The sequence below is a fragment of the Triticum aestivum genome, chromosome 5B (genome assembly GCF_018294505.1).
Source record: "Triticum aestivum cultivar Chinese Spring chromosome 5B, IWGSC CS RefSeq v2.1, whole genome shotgun sequence".
In the NCBI taxonomy this organism is placed as follows: Eukaryota; Viridiplantae; Streptophyta; class Magnoliopsida; order Poales; family Poaceae; genus Triticum; species Triticum aestivum.
The window spans coordinates 261,901,248-261,911,664 of NC_057807.1; the positions used below are offsets into that span (position 1 = coordinate 261,901,248).

Sequence of the window (10,417 nt, forward strand, 5' to 3'; positions counted from 1 at the left end):
AGGTATCGCCCGATCCCTCTGCCTCGCCGTGGATCGCCGCCGGCGACCACCGCAGCTCTCGGGTGCCAACGAGCTCTGTTCTCCCCTTTTGAAAATTCAAACCTGATGGGGGGGAACACCCCCACCTCCCCCGTCAGCCTCTCCTTTCTTTTTTTTCGAAACATTTTCTGAAAATGTGTTCGGGCAAATGCGCTTTCAATCTGAAACGTTTTTCTGCTCTTTTCTGTTTAGCCCCCTGAGAAGTTTCTGTTTCATTACAGAAAGATCCCTGGATTAAAACCCTTATAACTTTTAAATAGAAAAGGATTTTTGATTGTTTCTTTTTTTGTCCTCTTTAAATTTTTGTCTAGTTTTTTATCATATTTATTTGAAAAATATTTGGAATACTTTTGTGCACCTCACGGTATTTACGATAGTGCTTGTATTTCTGTATACCGTAGATACCGAAGGAGGTGACGGAACCGCGAACTTCGCCAAGCTAGACTCTGACTACTCCGAACCAGGCAAGCATGTTTGAACTTTTGATATGATGAGTGTCTTTGGCATGTTTGCATTAAGTAGTTTCATGGCATGTTTATGAGCATCTCGATGAATGTTATGTTACATGCAAAGATGTGGCAAGTGAGTTTTCGAAAATCCATGAGTTGTTGGATATGAGTTTGCATGGCCATGTGATGGCATGAGAATGGGTAAGATGGCAGTGTTGTAGCATGCCAGTCTTATGCCAGACTATTTGACTCCAGTGTCAACATGATTCAGTCCAGTTTCCATCCGTTTTCCCTTCCTGTACTACCACATGTTTTCCGCAAGGGATATGGCTTAGTAAGTTGCAAACCGCTTTCCTGGTACACACCAAATCGAGAGGCCGTGATGATGGTTCCATGGCCCTGGATTAAAGCCAGTCATCCGGTCAGGGGGCATGGGTGTTTCCGGTTGGGACCGAGAGGGGGGCACCCCTTAGAGCACACGTATATAAATTTGATCCCATGCTATTCGAGATTGTGATCTCCCCGTCTCAAAGTTTTTCTTGAACGCTGTCTAGGGTGATTCCTGGCATCGTGAGATGGGATGGGTGTGTACTGGTTAGATGTGTTTCTTCCGAAATACCATAAACGGAACTAGTCCTTCGTGACTACGGAAATCCGTTGGCTGTGGGCAATTTAGTACAAACTCTGCAGAGTCAAAAATCCTTGAATCATCTTATCCATATCCGAGTATTGTGTTCAACTTATCTTGTCAAGTGTCAGTCTCGGTGACAAAAACTCCGGAGAACTACATGAGTGTTAAGTCCGGTTAAATGTTTATTCCTGTGGATGGACTAACCCGTTTATTACTATGTGTTGAATATTTCTCACGAGTATTATATTTTGTGAGTTTAATAATGAATTTAAGCCCTTTTTGCGATGTCGCTCAGACGTCCGACTATGGCATATTTGTTATTTACTTTTGATATAAACCCTTTCTGTGATGTCGCTCAAACGTCCGACTGTGGCATATTTGTTATTTACTTTTGATATGAGCCCTTTCTGCGATGTCGCTCAGACGTCCGACTGTGGCATATTTGTTATTTACTTTTGATATAAGCCCTTTCTGCGATGTCGCTCAGACGTCCGACTGTGGCATATTTGTTATTTACTTTTGATATAAGCCCTTTCTGCGATGCCGCTCAGACGTCCGACTGTGGCATAATTGTTACTAGTAGATTGCCCGTGCGTTGCCACGGGCTTTGTAAAATTTGTACTATTGTATGTCAACTTTAACATAGATTGAAAAGATAGCCAATAACAAAAAATTATAATTAAACTTCACTTCACTTGCAATATATTTTGACAAAAAATAGAAACATTGAACTTTTTATTTTGCACTTCATTACAATGATAATAACACTTGAATGGATTTATTATTTATGCTTAAGATTTGATCATCTCACATGTGTAGGTTATTATCCATTAGAGAGAGGGAGAGGGAGAGAGAGGGGGGGGGGAGGTTCTGACAGCACATCAGCGCACTTTCAACTCTCATCGTGAGGCAACATAAAATGTCCGGGAATAATACAGCTCTCTGAAATACTGCAAGGCAGCCCCAAGATATTGAGATTCTAAATTGCTAAGATTTGAGCCAGTCCAGCTAACGTGGACTACTTCATTAATACCTACCATCATTCTAGATAACCTGCAAAACAAGAGGCAAAAGACAATAAATACTGTACAAATAAAAATTTCATACAGCTATTTTATTCAACACTAGTAACCTCCTTGTCAGCATCATAATATATCATCCAAAATCATATTACCAATTTTGGGGCAACTTTATACTACTTACAAATATAAAGAATAATATTAGTTAAAAAAAATTTGGATTGTAATAGATGTGCAAAATACTTCTATGTTTCAAGGAATCATATGGTGTGAGTATCGTCTGAAAGCTTTTAGGAGAAATAAGGATAGAGAGTTGTTTTGTTCAAAGAAACATAATGGCTCTCCTTACATCATCATCATTCATCATTGTTACATATATAAATCGGGATAACACATAATTAATAAGAGGAATAAGGATAGAAAGTTGTTAACTTCAACACACTGTTCATTTTCTTATAATTGAAGAAATAAGACAACATTGCTCATACTTGAAGAAATAAGACAACATCCCCTGTGACAAATTTACTTTTATTGACAAACGAATTCCCTCCATTTTTAAAAAGATGCCTATTTGGTTCACCTGGAAGGCAAAGGAGAATTTCATAACATGTATATGGTACCTTGCTAGAATGAAAAAGATAACTGGTTTACTTGCCTCAAAATCAGAATGTATGATAGAATTACATAGAGCTATTTGTCCGTTTCAAAGATACAACTTTTGTAAGGAACTGTGTCAACGAATTCCCATAGAAAATATAGCATCTGATTCCAAGAAATGTAATAGCACACTAAATCATATTTATGAATGCGTAGGAATCTGGACTCTTTAGAAGAAATAGATACTCCCTCCGTCTAGGTGAGTAAGTCATCTTATGAAAACCAAATAGTCCCAAAACACATAGGCGCGGTGCATTAACTCTCACGTTGTTTCTTATTTTTTGACATAAATAAAGGAATCAACCAATAAGAGATGTGGGGCATGTATGCTTTTAATGACCTGAGACTATCAAACATGACATGCAGTGGTCAGTTTGTTGCATGCAATGATATTAATTAGCAAATAAACATTAAGTTCTCTCGTTTTCCTCTCCACCTTGGTCATGGTGCACAATCTAAGATGACTTATTCACCTAGACGGAGGGAATAGAGCAAATGATCATGGTCCAATGCAGGTTCTGCAGGTTCTATTGTACACATTTTTTATAGAAAATTTATCGGAAACACAGGAACAAAATATGTTTGAGTAGGTAACAAAATTTGTTTTACTCCCTCCGTTCCTAAATATATTTCTTTTTAGAGATTTTGAATGGACTACCACATACAAATGTATATAGACATATTTTAGAGTGTAGATTCACTCATTTTGCTCTGTGTGTAGTCACTTGTTGAAATCTCTAGAAAGACAAATATTTAGGAACGGAGGGAGTAGAAGATAATGACTTCATAATATTGAAGCACATAACTGAACTCTACTTATTAGTCGGATATGAATTGGAGGTACAAGACAAGAATGAAGTAATAGGTTTTATTTCTGTTACTCACAAACTATATGTACAACATTGAGAAGCTCCTTGTGAATCAAGCTTACAACAGTGAGCATTAAAAAAACATACTCTATTCTTGCTAGCCGGTGTTGAGAACACCTTTGCAGCAATTAGTATTGAAATGTTCTCCTTGATAGGTTCATGAAGAATGCCAGAAATGAGAATCTCATCCAGTATTTAGACCTGAAAATTTCACCATTGGTACTCATGGGAATTTCTCAGTACTAAAAAGAAGGGTATAGCTCTCGCAAGAAATTTCATATAACTCGATTGCTGGTTCATCAATGTCAAAATTTCAGCATATATGTGAATATTAAATCGACCTCACATACCTAAAGAAATTAGGGAAAACACTAAGGCTGCAGTGTGGCTCCCGTGTCCTTGACAGTTTCGGCGCGCCCACCGCGTCCACGCCGGTTGTGGCGCGACCCCCACATCCTTGGTGGCGGCCATGGTGCCCACATCCACCTGCATCCACGTTTGGGCTGTACTGGAGTATGCGGCGGCACTGGAGCAGCCACACACTTGTAGCCGTCACTACTGCATGTCATTGCAGATTAGAGATATACAGTTTAGGATCCAGAGACGGAAGAAGATACCTGGACCGCCGGCACTGATCCAAAAATACCTAGGAGCAAACCCCAGTAGCAGGCCCTCTCATCCTCTTCAAGGCTGTCTACCGCCTCGCGCTACTCCTTTTCTCACTTATCTCCACCGGCACTCGCCTCCCGCTGGTGCCATCGGTCATGCCCTTCGTCTGACAACAAAAATAATTTGTTGTCAATATATATTGCCAATTAGGCATGAACAATCATTAGAAACTCAAAATTCAATTACTCTAAAAGAACAAGCTCGATATCAGATTACTTGATCTTTCTTAGAGAAAAAAAATACTAAACCAAGCTTCATTATAAGGTTCAGATTTATTTTAGGGTAGAGAGACTTTAGATGGTTTCTATTTCCCTAAATTCTAAGCCCAATGTGCCTCTATGTCCCTGTTTCTTACCTCCTCACTCACTGACCAGATCAAGAAGAAGCACCCAGATCATGTTTCAAGTATTTTAAATTTAAAGGGCAAAAAAAGTTAACATCAAAATAATCTCGAATAACAATGTCACCGCCAATACCAAAATTGAGAAGTACGCTAGATGGTCTATCCGAATTTGTGAGATTTTGATATATCTATAAGTTATTCAGAGATAGTTTTGTAATTAACAGAATAAGATAAATTATGCTACAACACATTGCATGCGGAACTTAAGCAGTACCTCTTAAAATTATCTTAAAGAAAAATCGACTCTGGTGAGTATAGATACTCGGCATATACTGCTCCGAAATCTAAATGGACTATTTTTTTGTAATGAAGAGATATATTTTACTGCAACACAAGGATGAATGATATTTTCTGACCTTCAGGCCATGTTTCGTGGACAACATTTTCTACATTAGACAAGCACAAACTGAAAATCTAGAGCTAAGATGTACATGTAATAGTTAGTTTACACTCTTTCATACCAAAGTATGTGATTTGATCACTTCCAAGTTCGAACATTACCTTGTCTAGTTCATCAGATAGAAAAATATTACCTTGTCTAAGACCTCACTTCTGATAACGTTTAGGTGCAGACCTTTGCTCATATACACTTTCTGAAGTAGGATTTGGATCTGGAAGGTTATCACATAGAAATTCAATTCAATTAGAAAATACTGATAATACCACAAGGAATAGGCAGGAACCATTAAAAAATATGTGACTGCATCCTAGCTCGTGCTTCTCCAAATTAAACCATGTCACTCACCTGAAAAACTTCTAGATTGCGACCAATGCCACAATTTATGTCGTCATCTACTAAAAACTCTGTGCAAGCTCATGTCCTTCTCCATGATTAAATTTTATTAGTTTACCCATGCTAAATTATGTATAAAAACCAAGGTAAGAACTTTTCAAAGGTAAAGAAGTATAGAACAACATGCAGCCTGATCTTCTCAAAACACGCACTAAGTAAAATAGCAATAATAGGGGTGGAGGTGGGAAGGCCATGGAAATAAAAGGTAGATTGGATCGAACCTGCTCTGAACAGGTCATCAGAGTCAGTCCTGCTGCGTGAGGCGGCAAAGCTCGACAGCAGATGGCCATCTTGACCCTGAAGGTGCACAGCGCCTCCACAGGACACACACGCCCAACTCACTACATACAGCACTCAATACGATACAATCAATGGAGGTAACTACAAAATACACAACAAACCTTGTGTGCAGACCTTTTCACTACAAAATAATTCAAAACTAATTATATTCTACAAGCAAAACAACATCTTTTTAGGAACATCGTGTTGTTTAGCTTTTGAAATGCTGGAATTCTGATATTCTGAGATTTTCAAGCAAAACTTCTAGGACTGTAAAGTGACAATTGACAACATGGCAATCAACACAATGGTTCAGATGCCCTATGGTCAAGAGACACTCGCACCATAAAATTGCAATACTGGTGAGCTGTGAAAATTAATTTTCTCGGCTTGGTCAAGAGCCCTATGGTCACGCAAGCCACACGATGATGTCCCTTCTTGAACCGCCATTCCAAGAAACTGAGACTGGGGAACAATCAGCACCCACAGCAACTGCAAACACCACCCTCTGTTATTAAGCTGGTAAAGCTCTACTCGCCTCAAACACAAACTTCTCCATTCAAACCACAGAATGCACATGGCTAATGTGGAAAATCAACAAAACCCCAATCTGCTACTATTAATTATTGCCGAGGTGTAGAAACATAGTTACAATGAGATTGTTGATGATTACGGTGGAGAACAACTTCGTCATGACCTTGTGGGAGGGGCAGTGGCAATGTAGACGAAGCTGCGGCCGCTAGTGCGCATGAACTCGGAGCCGGTGACGCGGCCGATGGAGCCGAACACGACCTCCAGATCGACCGCGGACATGCTCTCCGCCAGACCGACGACGTCCAACGACATGGACTATCTGCAAAAGAATTGAAATGCAACAGTCATATGCAAATATATTAGATAAAAGACGACTGAGTTTTCCCAATTAACATTTGCACCACATCATATGAAGCATTGTGGTATGATCTAGCACCAAATTTTGGATTTCGAAAAAAGTTCGTGAAGATGAACCTCAAGGACCAAAAGATCGGCATGGGCCCTCCACTGATATGTGCACTCTGTAAGGCGGTGTGTGCAGAGAATGTGTAACCTTAGAGCTGCTGAGGCGGGAGGCACCGCAGTCCATCCGCGTCCACAATATAGGCCTTACTTCTACTCCAGCGCGAGCTCCAGTACGCAGGTGTGAGCATGCCAAAGTAGGCTGAAATTCCCAATCCAAGAGCGCGAGGCCATGGTCACACTCTAGCGATCCCTCACCACTCTTCCTGCCCCCTCTCTTCTTCTCGTTGCCTCTTCCTCCTCGTTTCCTTCTCCCAATCCTCCTGCACTCTATTGTAGGTGTAGTACTCTCTACTCTATTTCTCGCCTCCTCCCCGTCGTTCTCTACCCTGTTCCCAATCCTCCCGTACTCTGTTGTAGGTGCAGTACTCTCTACTCTGTTTCTCACCTCCTCCTACCCGTCGTGCTCTACCCTGTCGCTAGTACAGTGTTTTGTTTCTCTTCTCAACAAATCTTCTCTGCTCTTTAATGAACATACATGAACCAACTGGTTAAACGTGATCAATCATGTATTGTCTTAAAAAATAATTGTAGGATCAGAAAATAACACATATGGCTTTGCATATTTGCGCTCGGCAAGGTTCCAAAGCAGTATACAATAGTCAAGATTGCAATGATTTATCTCTCCAGCACATGAACCCTCGAATATAAACTACATATTGTTCAAATGAAGTGCATGGTGGAAGACTCGTTATGGGGCTGTGTTAGTATGGCTCCAGTGCCCAGAAATCGTATGCACTAAGCTTCAGAAACCAAAGTAGCACGTTTGCTACAGAGTTGTGTCATACGTATCAAGACTTGGTTCACATCTCATTCATTATGGGGTTGTGTCAGTAACTCAATATGACTTCAGTACCCAGCTTATCTTGGTATTTGTTATTAATAAGGACATGGTATTGTTGCTCTTGAGTTAATCAATTCATTCTTTTTTGAGAACCGAGTTAATCAATTCAGATTGGCAAATACTTGCATCTCTTATTGTGCACAAAATATATTATTTTCAGCTCTTAATTTCAGTTTCATATCAGACGTGTGCACCTAAACACCTAAACACTTAGCAAGTCAGATATAAAGAAACAGTTGGGTGGTTCAATCACTGAATAATCCTCTATCCTTCGATAACTACCAGAAATTCAGAGCAGTTCGTCGGTAGCTATACATTGATATGCATATGAGAAATCGCGTTCCCAATCTCTCTCCCGTAGACATCATCAGCAACAATCAGGAGCAGTAGCATCTCCTCTGTCTCAAATTTTGTCATCCCAAAAAGTTCCCGTCATCTTCTCCCCGCCCCCGGTCGATGGCCACTACACTTATTACTTCCCCATGATTGTCAGCCCGCACCTCCAGGCAAGATGATAGGTCTGCAGGGGCAAGACAACACCTCCACGATGGAAGTACCATACATTTCATGAAGAGATACCCTTTGTTCATTGTCCCTGGACAACTCTGTTGTGGACCATCTATTTCTTTTTTTTTGCATCTTCAATGTATAGCAAAGATTAATAAGTGATGCAGAATTTACCCTCATGGTAGCATAAAGCTTGTACTTGCCATGGTTCCTCGATTAGCACTTGAAATAAAAGCAAAAACTAATCAAAAAGCCACTCTGGTGAACAAACTTGAATCTTGGGACTATCCCTTTTCATTGTACAAGCACTACCGAAAACCATATTTTTATTATTGATTGAAAATTCTTGTAATACAGTCTTCATTGAATGCAGTTATCATGGGTCATGGCTCTACTTTTGGCAGATTACCGGTTCCTTCTACAAGATAGCTATACAACTTCATAGGTCACCAAATAATACCAATCAGGCTAATTAGTGTAGAAAACTACATCAAATTTTTCTGAAGAGAACTGGACCCAAGTACACCATATAGGAAATCAAAGGTAAACTCTATATGAACAGCAACAACCGATGGAACAACTGCCATCTAATTCAGCCACACACCACTTGGCAAAGACCTCGAATAAAAGCATGCTAGAAACCAACATATAATTGAAAGTGAAATGCAAATGTATTGAAACTATACGTACCAAATTTTATGTACATTTATTATCTAGACATATCTTTCTAGCTTCTACAAGAAATAATAAGTTAGCCTAAGAATACTGCACCATGACCAAATCTTCTCGGAATCATTTTTATTTCCAACTATTAAGTTACTTTCCTCTTGCATGGATGAACACAAATATTACCTAGCATGCATAGGCACACGCATGGCCTGCGGCCACAGTGTATCCCTATAGGCGACACGCATCACAACTAACCCAACACAACAAGACAAATCCTGCAATGAGCCGACAATCTAATGGAGAATCAGAGAATATAATACCCCAAGATCTTACCTGACATATTAGAGGCCACTACCGAACCAACATGATCCAAGGCAACATGAAAACCATCATCCTCAGCGCTCCTTTATTTTGCATGACAGAATTTGATACATCACCAGGCGTCTCTGCAAACAAAACAAGACCAGATCAATAAATCACAGCACATGCCTGCAAAATTCCGAACAAGCAAATCTAGTTCAAACAGAAAAGAATGAGGCGCTTGGGCAGAGAGGAGATGGTTTCATGGCCTCTGCCTCGTCCCTTCCCACCTCATCCCCGATCTCGATCCCACCATGGTGCTGCAGTGGGCTGGGGTAGCACGACAAAGTGGGGGGAGGGGGGATAGCGCGACCACCGAGGGGAGGCGGCGCGGCGTCTCCTGTCGGACGGGGCGACGACGTCTCCCGGAGTTCGGCGGCAGGGATTCAAACCGCCTTGCCCTAGAGACGCGGCGGCGGCGTCTCCCCTCGGACGGCGGCGACGGCAACGAACGACTTCGTCCGTGGGCGGCGGCAACGAAGAGTCGGCGGCAGGAGATCTGTGATGGGGGCGGCGGCGAAGGATTTCGTACGTACTGGAGAGGCTGGTTGGCGGCGGAGAATGATCTGCAGTGGGCACGAGGGATTGATCGTAGGGTTTTTTTGACACCGGTTTTTTCGCAGAAGGGCTGCGAGTTAAAGGAGGTGGGAGGATGACGAAAATAAACCGGAGGTGGGAGGATGACAAAAAAACAAGCGAAAATAAACCGGGCAGACTATTCACCAAGTCGTCCATTGGGAGTAGAGATTTACTTTTGATATAAGCCCTTTCTGTGATGTCGCTCCGACGTCCGACTGTGGCATGCATGTCCTATACTTTTCAATATAAGCCCTTTATGTGGTGTCACTTAGACGCCCGACTGCGGCATGATTATTTATTTGTTCACCCTTCGAGGCGTCGCTTCACACACCCGATCAGTCTTCAGTTATTTTGAGGATTTCGGGAGGACTACCGCCTGACTTCCTTATTGTTTAATATTGTCGTGCAAGTTAATCATTTGAATGTGCATTATTAATTGCTCATGACACATTCATGCATGCATTTATTTTATCTTACGTCCGAATTGTCTTGCGAGTACTTTCAAAGTACTCACCTGGCTTGTTGATTTGGCCAGATGCTGACGAAGGCGATCTCATGGATGAAGAGTTCAATAGCGAGTCCGACGCCTAGAGG

At 41.2% G+C, this 10,417-nt stretch overlaps 1 long non-coding RNA gene across 2 annotated transcripts; it reads right to left on the minus strand.

Annotated features, from left to right (window-relative positions):
- Window positions 1-3,587: 3,587 nt before the first annotated feature.
- Window positions 3,588-9,841, minus strand: LOC123111274 (uncharacterized). Of its 2 annotated transcripts, none has more exons than XR_006454347.1 (4): window positions 9,475-9,841; window positions 9,218-9,330; window positions 5,270-6,661; window positions 3,588-4,433 (listed from the first exon to the last, which is right to left on the minus strand). It is a non-coding gene; the product is annotated as an uncharacterized lncRNA (long non-coding RNA). The 2 variants fall into 2 exon arrangements; XR_006454346.1 differs by having other exon boundaries at window positions 3,588-3,865; window positions 4,015-6,661.
- Window positions 9,842-10,417: the final 576 nt, after the last annotated feature.